Raw genomic sequence first — 12,077 nt, forward strand, 5'->3', positions numbered from 1 at the left:
CCACCACATCTCAGGAGCATGAGTGCAAATGTAAGGGGAACCCCCCACAGGAATGTATTCCCAGCACGATGCAGCACCCAGGTTGGAGTAAGGGCTGCTGTGCAAAACACCTTGAATAACAGCRGGTTTGTCCTCAAAACGAGGAAGAACTCTATTCATTCATTCATCTCCAATTCATGAAAAATAGTTGGGAATGGAACCCTTTGGGAATGCAATGGAGCAAAGCCTTGGGGAAGAAGAACCAGTAAAAAAAACCCTGAGCTCAGTGGGAATTTACTGCAGCTTGAGACATGCCCATTCCAGGAGTACCAACCTGGATAAYCACCATTGGTTTAAGATGACACTTCTGCATGCACCCTTCTGGTGGAGCTGATAGTGCTGGAGTTGCACATTTCCCACAACAAAACACCGTTTTCGATGTAACCGTTGTTTTATTTCCACAGACCCTAAAGGTTAATCACCTGTCCATGTAATTTAGACACCCATTACAACAAAATCCACAGTTAGCACCAGTGCTGTTTGATGTGGGTCACAGTGGGACCTTCTGCCTAGCTTGGACTACCTGCCAGGGTTTTCTGAGGGAGGAGAAGAGAGCTTTGGAGAGCCTTTCTCCAAATATCAGAGATGTGGTTATCTCTGCTGGTGAAATCATCCTTTTTCCTCACTTCTGCGCCAAGGGGAGCGATGCCACAGATATAAGTCTGTGCTGCACTCTCCTGCATGGCTGTGTGGAGTAAGAGGAGCAGAGCTGCATCGTGTGCCCTGAATCCACAGACCAACACTCACGTGTGCAGAGCGAGCACCAAAGCTCAGGAGTGCACAGGGGATCAGCTCCCGCCGCAGGCAGAGGAGTCCCATGCAGCTAGTGGGTTATTAAACAGCAGTTTGAGGGCAGGGGCCTATAAAGCCATTCTAAGTCATATTTTTGCCTTTTTTTTTTTTTTTTTTTTAATTAAAAAAGCTTTAACTTTCCCCTCACCACTTCTGGGCTGAATTGGTTTGATCCAGAGAGGCAGTTATGCATAAGAGCAACCACTTTATACTGAATTAGCAGATTTCTCATGCAACACATCTCACCAATTACAAGGCAGGGATGCAATTCTATGATTTATAACACATTATACTGTTAAGTAATATAACATTATAGATACAATTTGTACCTRTCTCTCCATGGATTAGAGAGGTGGCACATGAAGAGTGGATCATTAAACAGCAGTGCAAGGCCAGGGGCCAAGCACTTCTGTTTAACAAGCTGCTCCAAGTACCACCTCTCTAATCCATGGAGAGACAGAATAAATTGTTCCTGCATCTTGTTATAAATCACGTTCTTTGGGGTATTCTTTTTTAATATATAAAAACAATAATATCTGTTTTGGGACATCTCTTTCCRGGGCTGAGCTAGTTTAAGCTGAAGGCACTTCTGTTCGGAAGCCATCTGAAGCCAGACTGTGTGATTTGCAATCCGGCCCAATTTGGGGGTGGCTCCTGCAGTGCGTGCTGGCTGCCCCATCCCTCTGGATGAGGGGAAACCTCCCCGTTGTCCAGACTAGCAGATGGCCAAGGCTCCCTGTCCTCCCAGGAGAGGAGACCTTTGAGAGGACAGAGTAGATGCAGTGATACTTCCCCAGGGGGGCTGCCAACCTGCTCCACGCAGTGGGCACCTGCAGCAGATGAGGGGGAGCTCTTTGATCTCCATCCCTTCTACGGACATTGCCTCTCTTTAAATAAGGTCAGTAAATGCAGATGCATAAAAACACCAGGCTCTGCAGACAACCCACCTCTTTACAAAGTTCCCTCAGGTATTAGGGTGCTGCACCTCAGCTTCCAGGTTTATTGAACTCCATTATACTGCCCTCAGCTAAGGCAACACCTTTATATAGCATGACAGCTCCCGAGCTCTCCCAGAGGGAGGCACACTGAAGTGGACTGAAGATATAGGGACACTGCTAGGCTGCCTTACACTAACACATTGTGTGATGAGTCATTGATTTCTATCGACAGTTTCATTGTAATATGGGAACATCACCTGCATTCATCTTTCATCCATTCCTAACGTAAACAATGGTCCCTGTGAAAGAAAAAGGATAGATCAAAATAAGAAAAAAGAAAAACACAATCAAGAACAAAAGAAAACAGTTTTTTTCCTTGAAAACAAGTGGAAAAATCAAGCCCATTCAGTAACTACGCAGAGCACAGAAAACTATTAATAGAGAACATTATTTGGGAAATTCTATCACTGTTTCCATCTGCAAATTATTTGCAACCCCCCTGCCATTCATTCATTTTTTTTTCCAATTTATAAAACTACATAAAATTAGCATTCTCCAGCAACTATTTTCAGCCTGAGAAGAATTAAGTCACATTTACAGTGCTTGCTGTGGACACATCATTGCTGATGCTGTGACGCAGTGCTGTTCTCTGACCAGATGAATGGCTCTTAAGCAGGTACTGGAGGAGACTAGGATCAGGCCTTCAGTGCATTAAGTTTGAAAAAGAAGCAAAAAAATGAAGGAGAAGCAAGACTTGGAACTGGCTCTGCATTACATTAGGCATTCCCATTAAAAGAGAGCAGCTCTAAAACTAATGTTGATCTCTTCACACAGAGAATGAAAGTGCATATTAACGCATTCTCAGCGTCTAAGACACAAATGAGGTAGCCAAGTCATCCAATTTTTTGTTCATTTACCTCTGGTCTGAGGTTTTGTATGTTCTTCGCAGCAAAGTGCATGCAGGATAAAGATAATACTCTCAGGATGCTGCCTTGCCCTCCACTTTCTACAAACCGAAGGGACACAGACTAGAATATGCAAATGTTTCAGTCTATTCTGGGTTATTTGAAACTCCAGCAGACACATAGCAAAGATATTACTGCCAGCATGGGCCCCCTCTATGTTTATAAACGCTGGGCAGAAATATTCCCACAAAATGCAAACTGAAATTTGCTAGTTTCTACTTTTAAGCCACCTGCTGCTTTTCACTGCTACTACTCCCTTGAGCTTGCAAATGCAGCAAGTTTTACTGGACCAAAAGGTAAGACTCAACGCCCTCCACAAGTACCAGGCATCCCGAGAGATGTGAATCCTCAAGTACAAGTTTCCACGCCATGCTGAAACAGAAAAAGACCCTGGAGCCTTGAAAAAAAAAAAATCTGTCTTCATTTCACTTTCACAGGAATTCAAATGATTTACCAAAATTCCCTAAGCAATTTTCCTGCAGCACAGCTCCCTAATGAAGCTGGGGAGCTGGCTTCCCTCTGCTCTGGAGCCAATTGCTAGTCTGAACTGAGCAAAACACTTTGTGGCTGCTACAGGCCTGTGATGGGCACGAAAGGTAGCCTTGAAAGACCAAGTTTGAAATTGGTTTTTCATGGTAAGGTTCTGGCCACAGCTTAGTCATCAGCCAACCATGTTTTCTAGTGACAGACTATCCCAGTATCATGGGGCATCGTGTCTTTATTGGGAGGCATTTGTGTGGGTCACCTTAAGGTAGGTTGGTTCTGGAGAATGGTTACTCAGGATATAAGTGGTTCTCCTTAAGAAGTCCCAAACTGAACAAACAGTAACGTGAACATTCAAAGCTTTTTGCCTTATAGATTTTCAGCATAAATAGAATCTTAAGATATTTTGCTATATTGTCTCAGACAACGAAGAAACAAAAGATAGGAGAGGAAAAAATAAAATAAAATCAAAGCTTCATCAGTCTTGATACACACACAAAAAAGAAAGTACGTATGAAAAGGAGAAAGCAACCAAAAAAATAACCCTATTGAGGCATTTGTTATCCTATGCATGGTCTGTCCTGCCTGTTCAGTTGACATCTTCTCTCCAGATACATAGCATCTAGCTAGATGTCAGCTAAAGAGACTTCCTTGGATATTCAGTTGCATCCATCTCGCACAGACAGAAGAAACCTGACAGGGCCTGGGATGTCTTGGCAAGAACGAGAAACAAAGAGCAGCCTTGGAGGGAAGGGCTGCAGCTGTATCAAGACTCCCCCTTTCCTTCTTCTCCATCCTCCAGGCCCAGCTGGACTGAACGTCCCAACTGCTCTATCCCCATTAGCAAGGGGGATGTGGGAAGCGCAGGGCTGGCAAGACACCCGATACACTCAAAAGGATCCGAGAACCCCCTCAGGTTCAGTAGCACCCAGAGTTTGCCAAATCATTTCAGCTCATCTCTAATTGTCAGAGATCTCTATTAGCTCTGTTGTGTGGCTTTGACATAAGGATGAACAGAAGGGCTGTTACTGGCTAGTGATAGGAGAGGAGCTTCTGGTCCAAGGAAGAAAAGCATCTTCCACGGCAGCAGGAGAATTTTTCTTTTTCTCTTTTTGTTCTCCCCACATAAGCTATACTACACRCAAGGCTAAACAACAAGGACAAAAGACAAAGGGATCACTACACAATGGACGTCCACCAGCTTCAACTCTTCCTAATGCCGCAACTTTTCACAATGCCATCAAACAAAAGGCTTTATTATATTGCTTCACTGTTTTATGCAACAAAAGATCCACTTCATAATCATCTCCAAGAGAGCGAAAAAAAAAAAAGAGAGAGAGAAAATAGCACGATGAGCAGCTATGACACAGAGCACAGCTCCTCCTCCAGCTACAGGAGGTGGCTTGCTCCACGGTGGCAGCTCTTTCTCAAGAGCACTTGATCCTGGGATGCCTGGTCTCTCTGCTACCCTGTGCCACAACTTTCAGCACGCCGACGGAGGGAAAGAGCTTTAAGTGAAAAAGAACAGCCTCACTAAGGGCTAAAACTGATCTAAGACGAGGCTTTCTTCAGTTATGCCAATATCCAGATCTTTCCACACGATGTCAGGGAACACGAGCCCAACTTAATAAAACCCCAAACATGTTTTCGGTTTTGCAAACAGTGTTTCATTCATGCATGTCTGTCTAGAGATGCATCATTACAATTGCAATGAGATAGCTGCCAACCCTGGAAGAGTATATTGCTTAGTATACCTGGAATGATAAAGACAGATCAAAACAGTTTTATGAGATTAAAATTTCACTATTAAAGTTTCACTACGTAGAAATGAGAGAAAGATTAAGTCAGGCCAGGAGCTAGAAGTTACCTGAGCTTCTCAAATAATCTAGGGCCACGGACACTTCTGTTTAGACTTACATATTTTTTTTTTTTTCAATTTATAAAACTACATAAAATTAACATTCTCCATTTGCATACTTTTCCCTAGTATGATAAGCAGCAAAAACATCCTTTAGAGCAACTCTGATCCCAGGTGTGGTGACTCCAGGAGTAAACCCAGCCACACGTTACATCCTCAGGTCAGACATTCGGGTGGCGACTGCTCCCACTCTCACAAATGGGCAGCTCAGCTACTTGAAATGAGATCAGAAATAGGGAAAATAAACCAACCCTAAATTGAAGTGCTTTCAACGTAACATAATTACACTACATCATGTTTACTTATCTTACATATACACCAAAACAGAAGATAAATGCCTAGTAAAAACCACGATCCACTGTTAAACAGCTATAAAATACTCTGCTGTCTTCCCATTTCAACAGCTTCTGTAGTACAAAGAGTGGTCAGAAGTTCAGTGAACTGTCTTGTAGGCTGGTGCTCCATTCYGACTGTGCTATTTCCAGAGAGTCTCCTGACACCGTATCTAATTTCCAAAATGAATATGCTTTAATTTTCCTTCTTCATGCATTGTGCTTTTTCCTCATTTGAAACAGCAACAGCCTCTGGCAGTAAAGGACATCACATTTCTTTGCAAGATGAAGTTTCCCCCTCCCCATACCAAAGAATGGCATGGGTCAAGGGAGAAAAAATGTATGCAAAAAACATCACACCCCAGTGACCCCAGTATATTTTACATTACAATTTTGCCATTTCCAATATAGGTTCATTTTGCAGTGGACCATATCAGCCATATTTCAGGATTTACAAAAAGAAAAGAAAAAAAAAATCAGTACCTGGAGCATTGTCTGCATACAGTATGCCCTAATACAATATATGGATTGTCTTATTAATGTGTAGTGTAGCTTGCGGAGAACACACGCACACAGTGGGAATACTTAAGCATCCCCGGGATGCAGCACAGAAGTATGGATGGTGCATTTGTATATACATCCAATTATATCTGCAGCTAATACAGGAGTGCATTTCCTTCCCCTAAAATAAAAAAGAAATAAAAAAAGGAAAGACAATTATACAGCCCAAGAGAAACCCCAGCTTCACCAAAATCTGTAGGATTTGCAGTGAGGTGGACATTTTACCTGTTAAACCTGCCTCCAAAGAGCCAAACCAGGGGGCACTTTAAAGTTCATTTATCTGCTACTGCCGATTAATAGGCCTCATTCCACTTTTCCATAAGGCCAGCAGAAAGAATCCAAAATCCACAGCAGCTCCTAAGTCTTCTCAAGTCTTTGAAATAACCTTTTACCCCCACCCCTCTGAGGGTTTTAATGAAAGTCAGCTGTGGCCACATGCACACAAGTAAACTTATCAGGGCCACCTGAAGCTTATGTTAATAAAGCAGAATTTGTTTGAAATGGTGGCTTTGGAGGGTGAGGTACATGTTGTATCCCACCTTCCTTTCTCCAAGATCAATGCCCCAAAAAAGGCTAGTTGGGTGAAATCACTGTTTAAAGTGAGGGCAGAAATATTGATGTTAGCCAGATATGCTAATAAAATATGCTTGGGCATATTTTAATTTAAGAGCATCAGTACTTTCACTGATTGATGTCAGCAAAGCTGGATAAGTGTCTGCAGGAGTAGATTTCTACCTAAGAAAAAACTACCTATACGGTCAACAGGAGGAGTGCCTGACTAAAGACCATAACAATTTTGGCTTCATGTACTACAAAGACCATAATGCTCATAGAGCTGACAGGTCTGACCATTACAAACAAAATCATCATCCACTATTTTGACAGAAAATCAAAGATGTCTGACTTTCTTAAAAAATACCACCTCCCATAAAAATCCTGCTGCCACCTAGAGATGATCAGCTGGGTAAAGTCGCAAGAGAGGAACAGTAAAAGCATACAAGCATCTGAAGGTTAAATGTGCCAATGAAAGCAGAATTACATACCGGGGACTAATTAAAGGGAGGTGGAAAGAAAGAAATAAAAGAAAAAAAAATCTGGTCATGCAAAGACTTACAATTCATCAGTCTCTTTCTACACCAAGTGAATGCTCTACTCTGCAACTCCCTTGAAAAGGAGCAAGTGCAGGTCCCCGAAGTGCCAGATTTCCCCAGCTTATCATCTTGAGAAAGACGAAGCACAGTGGCACCAGAGAGCTTTGCTTATGACCTGGAGAATAACAGCGAGACTTACCTGAAGTTCAGTGGTTCACAGAGGGCTGTGACACTGCTTGAGTCTCCTTAAATCAAGGAGTAGAATATTACAGCAACAACAACAACAACAACAAAAAAAGCAGTATTTCAACATTTCAGTCATTAGCACTAACTCATGCAACTGTTCTGCACCCCGATACTGCCAGCTCAGGTCCCCAAGTCATGGCTCAGCAAACACCACATCCTGGTGCAGATGTAGTGGTGGGTGGGAAATAACTCGTTTAGGTTATTTCTAAGGGCTGGACAAGGAGATGGAGCAGGGAGCTATGGGCATGTCATGGGGAAAAGCCTCCCRAAATGAGAAGTAGCTGTGGCCTTGAGAGCTCAGGGAGGGGAGACAGGAGGAATCTTTGGAAAATGAACCTAAATTCAACAGCGAAAGCAGCGCTTTTTTGTTATTTTAAGTAGAAAGGGTAAAAAATGCAATATTTTCTTCAGCTGTTAGCTCTCTTAAATGTCACGGAGAAGCATCCTGTTGCCTGGGAAGTTGTAGACTCGGGGCTCAACAGGTTTGCTTGCTTATTGTCAGCATTTACCTGAACCGGTTTTTAATAAAAGCCTCGCAGAAAAGAAATCTCCTGCCTGAGATGACATGTTAGGAACCCAAGCTGAGACCCTGGAGAATTGTTGAGCTATTTAGTGACAATCGATTCCATCCCCAAATAAATTCTGTTGCTTCATAATTGCCGAGGCCTTTGTGTTGGATTTGCTCTCCTATGCTCTGTGCAGGACCTGCTTTTCTTTTAAACAGTTATCAGACTATCCTTATTGTGGGGTTTACTTCTACAGCCCCAAGAACTTCTGTATCTTTATGGCAAATGTTGCTACGTTTCAAGTGGCCAATTCTGGTAAACCAGCTGTGATTGAGGGCAGAAAATGGTACTTTCTATGTTCACTTGGGGCTTTGTACTTATCAAAACGAACTTGTATTTCATTAATTCATAACAGCAACAACAGTATTATTATTATAATTAATAAWAGTAATGATGATGATCCTTTTGGCTTCAGAGCACCCATTTCATCGCAGTACCAACTGCTGAAAGTACGACTGCTAAAAAAAACTGTTTTGAAAAGGGAAAAGTCTGGAGGCAAATTATGAAGGAAAGAGTAGATATTAATCATCTTTAAAGTCATTCTGTCTCAGGCATTATTTTTCTTTTCTTTCATTATTCATGAYGAGCTTTTGTCTCAAGGCCAAGCAAATTCGTAGGGCCTGACCCATCCAAACACAGCCATGACTATCTGAACAGAGCCGGCCAGCTGAGACTATATGTAAAAGGAAAAAAAGCCTAATGGGGAAAATATCAGATAGCTCTAACCAGTGGATCTAAGCACATCTAGAAAAACAATCCCACCTCTGATCACTTTGTTTCCCAGCACTTGGCTGGTGTTGCCATCCTATTGATGTGGAAGCACCAAGTAAGCAGACTTATACACTGGGACAACACCAATGGGCAACTTGCTCTTGGAGGAGGCTATTAAAGCTCCTGGCACGCATACACACACACAAAGAAAAGGAATTACTTTGGCATATCCCTATCTGTAACCACATTTCTTTAACGCCAGAGGTTTACAATGGAATTTTTTGGCAACCTTTACGGTAGCTGGTGTACTTTGGGTACTCTGCAGTAAACTGAACATCGCATATATTCACTTCGACTCCATAAATGTGTGCAGAACATGCAGTTAATAATTAATATAATTTTATAAACCCTTAGGTATATAAATACACAGGCATCCTCGCATTTTTCCTGCTTCTCTGCAACAAATACCCCAAGTGAAACAAATTTAACAAGATGCATTATACAAATCTGCAGACAGAAGTTGTATCAAAATTTTAACTATCTTCAGCAAGAAAGTGCTTCTATTTCAAGTAACGCTGGCAGCATATACTGTAGCTAGGCAGCCGCRTTTATTTTCAATTATCATTTTTGCCTTTTTATACAGCATAATGAAATGCCTGGTAAATTATACATTTTTGTAAAACACAAACTTGTCTCTTTATTTGCAGCGCAAGTCTTGCAGTATCATTTTGTCTGCATTAGTTCTAGCTCTTTGTGAGAAGCCAATTACTTTTCTTAGCTGTAATACRTACAGTATGATATCTTACTTGCCGGTTCTCACAGAGCTAAGTGGCCACGTCTGAAGTGGAGACCTGCAAAGAAAASGATGAGGGGCCCCTGTGCCCCACTTGCCAGAAAAGCATCCAGACTTTTTCACTCTGGATTCAATCCTAAGGTTTTCAGCTCCCCCATGATAAACAAARGCAGATTTTGGGGGGAAAAAAGTGYATAATATCTCCCCCCAGTTCCTCCTTTAGAAAGATGCTCTTGTGGCAGATGGAACTCAATATGCCATCTCCCAGATCTCTGAAAATATAAAGTTCACTTACACTAAGGGGCCATATAGATCTATACTTTTTGATTCCCTGTCTTTTTAACTGGCACGTTGAACTAGTGAACACCTCTTTAATCTTGCCCCATTATCATCCTAATAGTACCTCCCGATATTCATAAATGTCTAGCAAGACTTTCAGCTATTTTGTATGAAGAAGAAATACCCAGCTAAATYGAGAAGATTACCACATCACCACATAAATCAGTGACAGGCTGCGTGTTATTACAGTTGATTTTTGTTGACAGTTGGCTGTAGGCAGTTGTGTTTCAAATGCCTTTYTTCACTGGGAAATTAAACAAAATTCCATGCAAAATGCAGCCCTCCAGTTCAAAAACTGCAAATCCCAAATTAGCATTTCATACTTTAAAAGGTAGCACAGCACAATTTTCCATTGAAAGGTCTGTACAGTTGTCACAAATGGGTGCTTCACACATGACACTAATGCTACTGATGCCTTTTAAGAAAGCCACCTTTCTCTGATATTATTTTCTTCTCCTAATAATCTGCATACACTATAGTTCATCCCTATGGAAAAGAGAGAAAGCTCACTTACTTATCTCTCATATGTGAGCATTATGCTTTCAGCAATTCAGACAGATAGGCTGGATTGGAGGGGGGTGGGTTACCGAATCCTCCACGATAAGAAGGAAAGAATTGTGGACAGCGAAAGGTTAATCTTCCCTCATCTGGTTCCTTCTTCCATCTTAGCATAACCTGGAGAGCAGAGAAAATGATCGACTTAGGGAGAGAAAAGACACACTGGCAAAAATAATGTTCGCATTGTATCATACAGTGCTTTGTGTACAATGGCCATGCGTGACCTAATTAAAGAAAACCCACTGCTAAAAGTCAGAAAAGCAGCTTGGGAGATACAAAAGAGGAGTTGAACTTGCAAAGGATTTTCTCCTTCAAGAAGCTCCTGATCAGCCATTTTTTGGCTTGGATATTACCCACTGTAAAGTCAAATTTCTAGTGACTCCAGTATCAGCAGGTAGCCCAAGCAGAAAGAGTTTAGAGTGCCTTCCCCATCTCCAGACAGATATCTAACATTGGCTCTTTCTTGGCTGCTAGCTTGGAAAACAACAACGATGACAACAAAAGTTACAATTTTGGCTATATATAACACAGCATATTAAGGCARAGCATTGTGATGTTTACTTCTGGGCACAGGCACAGACATGTAATGTAGTTTGTCAGCCAGAAGATGTTACATGAGTCTTCACATAAACACGTAGCTGGCAGCTGACTGGCTGCTGGCCACTGAGAGTCAAATGTTCTCCGGTCAGTGCTACTGGGCTGAAAAACAAAACACTGGCCAATTTGCTCAGGTTCCCTTTTTTCCCTCAGTTGGAAGGCAGGAGCACGAGGCTATGGGCACGATGTCCTGCATGAAGGACCTCACAGCCCTTTCTGCCAGCCCTTTCCACCAAAGGACAGCGTGTAGAGGGCCCCCAAAGTGAGGGTAACAGGCATGGGCGCACAGTAGCAAGAATTAAAAGCAGAGATGATCTTGTTTCTGGGACAGCTCTTCTTTGCCCTGTGCCTACAAACCATTTAAGGTCWAATCCTGTCTTTGAGGGCTTCTATAATACTTTGAAAGATGTGTGCAAATCACAAGAAAGCCTTTGGAGCTAAGGAACACCTCKCTGTGCTCATACCTATCAGATATGTACTGCAGGAAGCCTGAAGCAGAAATACAAATACACAGATCTACCAGTATAAATACCCTGGAATACCCTGATGATGACTGTGTTGTGTAATTCCACTACTTGTAATTGAGAAGAAAATAAACTCATAGTAAACGYTGCCAATAAAATGAAGTATTTCAGTCAATACGGAAATGACTTGATCTGACTTTGTCATTAGACCATCTAAACAGCTGCCTCTCATTTGTTCATTTCTGGGTCAAGGTTTTGTTTTTACAGCATATACCAATTTTCTCCCTGGTGCAACTCTAGTGACACAACCAGATAAAACATCAATGAGAGCCTGACCCTGACCATCCCATGATGGTACAAAGTATGTTACCTTCTGTGCCGCAGAGTAATCAGTAGTGAGGTTGACCATCTCTTTTGCTGTTGTTGCCAGCATTTTGCATGAAAATAGGTGTCTTAGAAGTAATGGGAGACAGSAAAGATTAGTTATATTGAGCAGAAACTTACAACAGTAAAAAAAAAAAAAAAGACTAAATTATTATTTCTTTTTGGGGGGAGGGTTAAAGAACAGTAGAAGCGTCCCACATAAAAAGTTCTTGGCACTGCACTARGGCTTGGGCTGGCATTAGTGAACAAGGCCGTCAAATGGCAGAAAGCGATTCCTTGCAAAAACTAAACGAACCAAAT

The 12,077-nt window shown here is 42.0% G+C and overlaps 2 long non-coding RNA genes across 4 annotated transcripts; both read right to left on the reverse strand.

Moving 5' to 3' along the window:
• Positions 1-1,912: 1,912 nt before the first annotated feature.
• Positions 1,913-9,489, reverse strand: LOC112944932. Of its 3 annotated transcripts, none has more exons than XR_003248878.1 (4): positions 9,434-9,489; positions 7,319-7,364; positions 5,951-6,149; positions 1,913-2,068 (listed from the first exon to the last, which is right to left on the reverse strand). It is a non-coding gene; the product is annotated as an uncharacterized LOC112944932 (long non-coding RNA). The 3 variants fall into 3 exon arrangements; XR_003248879.1 differs by lacking the exon at positions 1,913-2,068 and adding an exon at positions 5,122-5,640; XR_003248877.1 differs by lacking the exon at positions 1,913-2,068 and adding an exon at positions 5,122-5,719.
• An 801-nt stretch (positions 9,490-10,290) lies between these two features.
• Positions 10,291-11,828, reverse strand: LOC112944933. Its single transcript, XR_003248880.1, has 2 exons — positions 11,764-11,828; positions 10,291-10,449 (listed from the first exon to the last, which is right to left on the reverse strand). It is a non-coding gene; the product is annotated as an uncharacterized LOC112944933 (long non-coding RNA).
• Positions 11,829-12,077: the final 249 nt, after the last annotated feature.

The sequence above is a fragment of the Nothoprocta perdicaria genome, unplaced genomic scaffold (assembly GCF_003342845.1).
Source record: "Nothoprocta perdicaria isolate Ctin4 unplaced genomic scaffold, notPer1 scaffold_179, whole genome shotgun sequence".
Lineage (NCBI taxonomy): Eukaryota > Metazoa > Chordata > Aves > Tinamiformes > Tinamidae > Nothoprocta > Nothoprocta perdicaria.